Below are 7,771 nucleotides of genomic sequence, written 5' to 3'. Positions count from 1 at the left end.
TGGAGGGCCGCAGTTTGACTACCCCTGCTTTAAAGCCATTACTGCGGGTCCTATCCTCTGCTGCCAACAGGAACCACTTCCTGCCCTCCTCTAAGTAACAACCTTTAAGTATCTGAAAGGTTTATATTTACTTTGTAAATATAAAGACAGCAATCATGTCCCTTCTCAACCTCCTCTTCCCCAGGCTGAACATCCCACAAATCCATCAGCTTTTCATCATAGGGCTTGGTCCCCAGGGCCCAGATCATCCTCAGCATAAAGTGTTTTTGCTTTTTTAGTCTTGGGGTCTTAAATGAAGGACTACAAAATAGGGACCTTGGGGTAGTTTCCTACCAGCTGACTAGTCCAGTGCTGAGTTGGTTCCACAGAAGCAAGGGATTATACAGTAATGCACCACAACAGCTTTCTTATGTCATTGGATCTTCCTGTGGTTGCTCAAGTTCTACCCATCCCTTCTCTGGAAGCTGAACCCAACCTGCATCTGTTTCCTAAAGCCAACAGGTAGGGTTGCCAGTCCCCAGCTGGGAGCCTCTCCTCCTGTTTTAGGGCACTCAGAAACCAAGGGAACTTACTAGGCATGGGGAGAGAAGACACAGGAAGTAAACATGACATGATGACATCATCCAGAAGCAAGGGGGTGGGGTTCTGGTTTCGGGACAAAACTTTATGGTAAGAAATTAATTTTACCATAGAGTTTTTGCCTAAGAGCCAGAGCATCCCTCTCCCCTTACAACACTGACAGGCCAACATCATTTCCAAGTGACATCAGCATGTCAATTTTCATGCTCCTCCCCGCTCCTGGAATGTACTCCCCACCCCTACCCCCTGCCGGCAGCCACCAGGGACCTGGCAATCCTATCTCCACAGGACACCTAGGGCTGGCTTCTAGTAGGAGGCTGCGGGAGTGGGGGGAATGTGAGAGGCGACAGTGGCATTTCTCTTCTGGAGAAAACCTGGAAATGAAGTCATGCCTCTCCAGGAATTATTCAGAACCATGACGTCATTACTGGATTTCCACCCCGGAAATGCTATACTGCTATCACTCCATGGCAGTTTTGTTATCCCCACCCACTGGCTACTAGAGTGCCTGGAAAGTACCTGTTACAACTGAATCTAAAAATTATACAAAGTATTCTATTATCGGTTAAGATAAGTCCATAGAAAAATGGATAACATACCCTGAAAAACATACGTTTCACTTTAATCTTAGTCAAAGATTTGGAAGGTTGTGGGTTGTGGTCAAAGCCTACATCTCCTGTAGCACTTCAAAAATCAATCTATCATGAGTTCCTTTATATTTTCTTTGTAAAAAGACATTTCTAGTATTTAAAGGTATATTACACATTTTCAACAGAACAATTCACCAATGGGTAAAGTTTAATGTTTTTACAGCAATTATTTTTAAAAAACCTATAAGAATCCCAATGAACATCCGTATATAATTAATTAGCCTCATAGTTATTCAGATATGCATACGCAATAAACCATTTATAAAAATGATGTAACGTCCCAATTTAAATTTAGCCCAATAGTTTGTAATGATTTGAAATGAAAAATATCAAATGGCTCTCTTTGGAATGATTTTTTCCCTCCACATTAATGTTCTCAGCTGAATTAACATGTTCCGAATCACGAACTCGTGTTGAGTCTATGCTATGTTGGTTTTCAAGAAAATGTGGTATGAGAGGAGCTTCAGTAACCGTGCTCTTTATTCTTGACTTATGTTCCATTACTCTTGTTTTTAGTGGGTGAGAAGACTTTCCTACATAAAGAGACTGATGAGGGCATTGGACTAAATACGTTATCAGCCTTACAGTTGATGAAGCCCCTAATTTTAACAGAAAAACCGGATTTCTCACATTTGAAATAATCTCCTTCCATTAATAAGTCACACCCACCCACCCGATTTGCTGGTGGAATGTATCTTTTCTCCTTTAAATCCTTCCTGGTATGATCCACTACATCAGCAATTGTTCTAATTTTATTCCACACAATAACAGGAGAAAAGTTACAACCAGGGATTTCAGATAGCAAATGCCAGTGTTTCCTTATGGTATTTTGTATTTTCCTAAACAACATGGAAAATTCAAAGTTGCAGTTAATCCTACTAGAATAGCCTTCCTTTGTAAATAAAGAGGCTAATTGCGTGGAGAGCTAGAAACCTGATTTGGTAGTTCCAGTTTATTTTAATACTGTGTAACCTTTGTGCTGGACAGTCTTTGATTGTCTATCAGTAACCCACAATTGACTGCCTACCTTTGTAAGGCTTGTTGATATGACGGAATAGTGAAAGAAGTAATTTTGAAGATGCCCAGCCCCGACCTCATAATTCCACAGCAATTAGTGTTGCTATGTCATTTCAGTGATTCGTTTTCTTGCCCAGTTATTTGGGACAAAAACCCCCTTTTTAAAAGTCTGAACAATAAATTGTTATTTCCCTGTAGGCTGTGCAACACGCACTATATGGGAACAAGCCTGCAAATAAACAAAGTCAAGAATATAGCCAGGGGTGTGTGGGATGGCAATAATGATATCTTCAGTTAGTTAGGCGGATAAGGGAACCGGTTAGAAAACTTCACCCAAGGGGTAGCTGTCAAGGGTGTTTCATCAGATTGGGGGGAGGTGCGCAGTGGGGCACCACAGGGCTCCTGTACTTTTCAGCACTTTTATTGGTGAGCTGGAAGGGGGGGGTGTTGGAGGGATGATTAAATTTGCAGATGAATCCATATTGGGAGGAGTAACAAAAACCCCAGACGATAAGAGTTCTAAATACGCTGGGAAAGTGGGCAAATGAGAACAAGATGCAATTCAATAAGGAGGTGCAGAGTTCTACATCTGGGTCACAAAAATGAGAAGCATGCATACTGGATGGGTGATACACTTTTGGGTAGCAGTGTGTGAGAAGAGGAGGTTGAAAGGGGACATGATTGCTCTCTTTAAGTATCTGAAAGGTTGTCACTTAGAGAAGAGCCGGGAGTGGTTCCTGTTGGCAGCAGAGGAGATGACCCACCATAATGGGTTTAAGCTACTTGTAGAACAGTACCTCTTGGTACTGAGCCTCTTGTGGCGCAGAGTAGAAAGGCAGCAGACATGCAGTCTGAAGCTCTGCCCATGAGGCTGGGAGTTTAATCCCAGCAGCCGGCTCAAGGTTGACTCAGCCTTCCATCCTTCTGAGGTCGGTAAAATGAGTACCCAGCTTGCTGGGGGGTAAACAGTAATGACTGGGGAAGGCACTGGCAAACCACCCCGTACTGAGTCTAACATGAAAACACTGGAGGGCGTCACCCCAAGGGTCAGACATGACTCGGTGCTTGCACAGGGGATACCTTTACCTTTACCTTTACCTTTACCTTTACCTTTAGAACAGTACCAGCTAGATATCAGGGGGGAAATATTCACAGTCAGAGTAATTCAGCAGTGGAATTGACCGCCTAAGGAGATGGTGAGCGCCCCTCACTGGTAGTCTCTAAGCAGCGGCTGGACAGATACTTATCATGGATGCTTTAGGCTGATCCTGTATTGCACAGGGGGTTGGACTAGATGGCCTGTAGGGCTCCTTCCGACTCTGGTCCCATGATTCTATGTTCCTTTATCATCAGTTTGCCAGTTATCAGCTGCTTGTAAAGTACAAACATTTGAAAAAGCCACCGTGCTTTTGATTCCAACTATAATGTCTCCTAACTCAAAAACCAGGCCTCCTGTGAAAAAAACGCAGCCACCCAGCTGCTGTTCCAGGGATTCATACCAAGCACCATAAATGGGAAAAAGGATTAGCCGTTCTTTGAGGAATGAGAATGGAATGATCAAGTGGCCCAAATCGTAATAGAAAAAGCACCCTCAACGTGTGTTTTGCACAGTTCTCTTCTCTTTGTGTTGCTTTCTCCCAACAGAGGTCCCCACCTGGTAGGATTTACCAGGATTTCTGAGGCAGGGGCCATCTGCATGGCTCCTTTTGTGTTCCTAAGATGTTTCACGATGTTAATCTGCAGGCATTTCAGCTGTGAAGAAGTCGTGTCAAAGAGAACAATACAGGGACGAAGTGCACACACATAAACAACCTTCAGGCCACAAAACTGTAAACATGGTGCTGAGTACATTTCCTGCAAAATCAGGACCCCCCGGAGAGAAGATTGGTACCCACACCTTTCACTCCGAATAAGAGTTGTTGTTTTTTAGCACGATTAAAACAAAGGTACAAAAACAAGGATGGAAACAAATCTCGAAGCACCTTTGTTCCAACAGCTAAGCCTGTGGCTCTCCTTTAATGTGTTCATTGTAATAAGAGAACCTTCAGCATGCTATGCAGCCGAATGTGGGAATATTGATGTTGAATAGATTTCAATGGGACCATGAAGCATGTGTTGAACTCTTTCACTTGACATCTACAGGACTGAAAAGTGCTTAATTTAGACTGCGTAGTGTTGCCATTTATCTGAAAAACGATACCAAACCAGATGCTGTTAAGTGCAACCACTGCTGAGCATCGGCATTCCGTGAACTAGAACAGGGGCTCATGGGAATTGTAGTCCATGGACATCTGGAGAGCCACAGTTTGGCCACCCCTGAACTAGACTCTGTTGCCTTCTTGCAAAGGTTTGGATACATTACGCAAGGTAGCAGCGGCTTGGATCCTATCTAGTGCAAGCAGAATAGCACTTGCAGCAGAAGCAGAATTTCCAGCCTCCCTCCTTCCTCTAAAGGCTGCTGTGCCCCCCCCCCAAGGGGGTGTTATCATGCCTTCAGGAACAGCACAAATAGAGGGGAAGCGAATCAGCAAAATCCACCAGCTTCTAGGATTTCTACAAAGACTTGACAAGGCCCATAAAGTGCTAAAATCAAAACCATGAAAATTGGAGTCTCCATATTTATAGACAGCATATCTGAATGCTGTGCTTGTGAGCTTCCAAGAAGCTTTCTAACTTTGGGGCTAGAGGGCTGGACCACATGGGTCTTTGCTTTTTTCCAGAAAAGTAGTATGAACTTCTGATGATCTCTTGTCCGGTCTCAGCAAAAGCAAGCAGGTGGCTGGAGCTTACGGTTCTTCCAATTACTTGCACTTCCCTTGCATCTGTCCCACTGGAGCCCACTCTATAGTAAGCACACCTGGTATAAAGCTTGCTACCGTGGTACTAAGGCAAAAGACAATCCATCTTCCGTTTCCCCCGAACACTGCTGTCATAATATGGAAACCATGTGACTTCCAAAGCCCTTTCTCAAGAACCTGAAAGGAAGCGATGACCTCATAAAAGAGCATTTAAAATTTTACAAAACTGCACAGGGTTTTCCAGGGAAACAAAAATAGCCTCAGAACCTCAAGTGCACTTAGAAGGGCAGAACCTGAAACCAGCAATCTCTTTGTCCTTCCTGTTCCTATGGAACGCAGAAAAGACCACTATCCGCATAACCGTACGTATTCCAAAGTTGCTTAATTCTTAGTTGCCAGGGTGACAAATGCTCTTTTAAAACCTTAATTAAAGTCGTGCAAGAACTGAGGGGAATGCTTCACCTTTGCTTAGGCAGAGAGGAGGAGGAGGGCTCAGCAGCACTGTGTTCGGCAACTGAATTCCAGATACGCCACATTCTCTCAAAAATCTCTGACAAGCCAGCTAAAAATGCCACTGTGGCCAGTCAGGGTAGTCACAATTTCCCACTTATCTAATCCCCCTTTAACAGATAGAGAACCCTGACCTCTTTCCAAACACTGGGTCCCCTCTTTCCTAGATGTTGGCAGGTGAAGATACCACCATGCCTCTCTCCTCCGCCTCCCCCCTCCGCCCCCGGTCAAACCCAGCAGCTATCAGCCCCCCCCCCCCCCGCCTATCTTTGCATGAGGCCAAGGGAAGTTCAGCCAGCCAAATTCAGCCCTGATGCATGACTGTTGCGGTGGAGAGCAACCCAGTTCCTTTTGTTATCCAAATTCTGCGCAGTGCTGCTGGAACCAGGGAAACCAATAGTTCTTTCCCTTATTTGTTGGCAGCATAGAGTTAATTGACTTAACTGACCATGGCCATCATGTATGTTATTTTGCCTGAAACAATAGACATCCAGTCAACAGTTTACACAGAGAAATAGTTATTTTTTTACTTACATCTTCAGCAACGTGGTGTGACAAACACAGCAATACATTGTTCCTAATAAAACAAAATGTGAGTCCAAAGGCACCTTTAAGACCAACAAAGTTTTATTCAAGCTCTGAGCTCCTGTGTGCATGCCCACGAAAGCTCAAACCTTGAATAAAACTTTGTTGGTCTTAAAGGTGCCTTTGGACTCACATTTTGTCCTGCTGCTTCAGACCAACATGGCCTGAGTTGTTCCTAACATTTGATTCCTAACCTGAATTGTTCTTAACATTTGAACTTTTGATCCAAGACCACACCAACACTCTGAAAAAGGTGGAAATTGACCTGTCTGTGGCAGCCAAGTATGCCCTCCTCACATACACAGAAAATTTGGAAAGCTTAGATGTTATCTGTGTAGAACCCATGGTAGCTGACTTAAGGAAGTGCAGGCTTCTATAACTGAGAAAGTTAGATGACCAAGTTAATATAGCTGCCCTCATAACCTCAGTTCATCAGAGTGGCAAGCTAGCTAATACTCAACTATACAAAACACCAAGCTGAAGACAGCTTATGTTTTTAATAATTTCTGAGGCATAAAAATCCGATCACAAAATGAACAGATTTTATCTACCACAACAGCTCCATAATGCAATTGAATTGGGAGATTCTCTGATTTTGGAATCAGGTCAATACACTCATGAGCCTCTTGTGGCGCAGAGTGGTAAGGCAGCCGTCAGAAAGCTTTGCCCACGAGGCTGGGAGTTCAATCCCAGCAGCCGGCTCAAGGTTGACTCAGCCTTCCATCCTTCCGAGGTCGGTAAAATGAGTACCCAGCTTGCTGGGGGGTAAACGGTAATGACTGGGGAAGGCACTGGAAAACCACCCCATATTGGGTCTGCCATGAAAACGCTAGAGGGCGTCACCCCAAGGGTCAGACATGACTCGGTGCTTGCACAGGGGATACCTTTACCTTTACAATACACTCACTGTATGTATATATTCGATTGTATTTGACCTGTTGTAATGCCCCTTGAGTTTAGGTGAGAAAGACAGACCATAAGCAAGCAAAGACAAAGATTATCTTCCTTATGCTTGTTCAATGCATAAAAGACTCAGCTCCAATGCAAAAGGCCAAAAGGACCTCCACCTGTTGCAGGTAGCCACAAAGACAAATTGCTGATCTGTGGTCAGTAAACTATCCTTCAGTTGTATCAATCCACAGGGCTATATCTGAGTCAACAGGTATTTTTCCCATTCAAAGTCTGGTTGTTGGCAAAACAAGGCTGGTCAACTTATGGACCCGCCCAGAAAAGCCAAAAAGTACCTTCAAATATTGAAGCTTGGCTCTTGTGGCCCTTTCTTGCATCCCAAGGAAAATGCTGATCGCCATTTTGGGGTTGGGAAGTAAATTTCCTCCAGACCAGACTGGCCACAGATTCTGTTTTTTCTTTGGGTGGGGAGCATTATCTGGGCATCCGTGGGTGGTTGGTAGTTGTGAATTTCCTGCATTCTGTAGGGGGTTGGACTCAATGACCCTGGAGGTCCCTTCCAACTCTATGATTCTATTAAAATATCTCTGGGGTTTTCTTGTTCTATCTCAGTCAAATATCTCTTGTCCACGATGCAGGTCAGATAAATCTCCTTTGAATGGCATTCAGTATATACAGACTCTCAGGAAATGCTATAGACTTATCCAGAAAAAAACCCGCTAT

This window comes from Paroedura picta, chromosome 9, assembly GCF_049243985.1.
Source record: "Paroedura picta isolate Pp20150507F chromosome 9, Ppicta_v3.0, whole genome shotgun sequence".
In the NCBI taxonomy this organism is placed as follows: Eukaryota; Metazoa; Chordata; class Lepidosauria; order Squamata; family Gekkonidae; genus Paroedura; species Paroedura picta.
The sequence above is the reverse complement of the archived record's forward strand: the minus strand, read 5'-3'. Positions refer to the sequence as shown.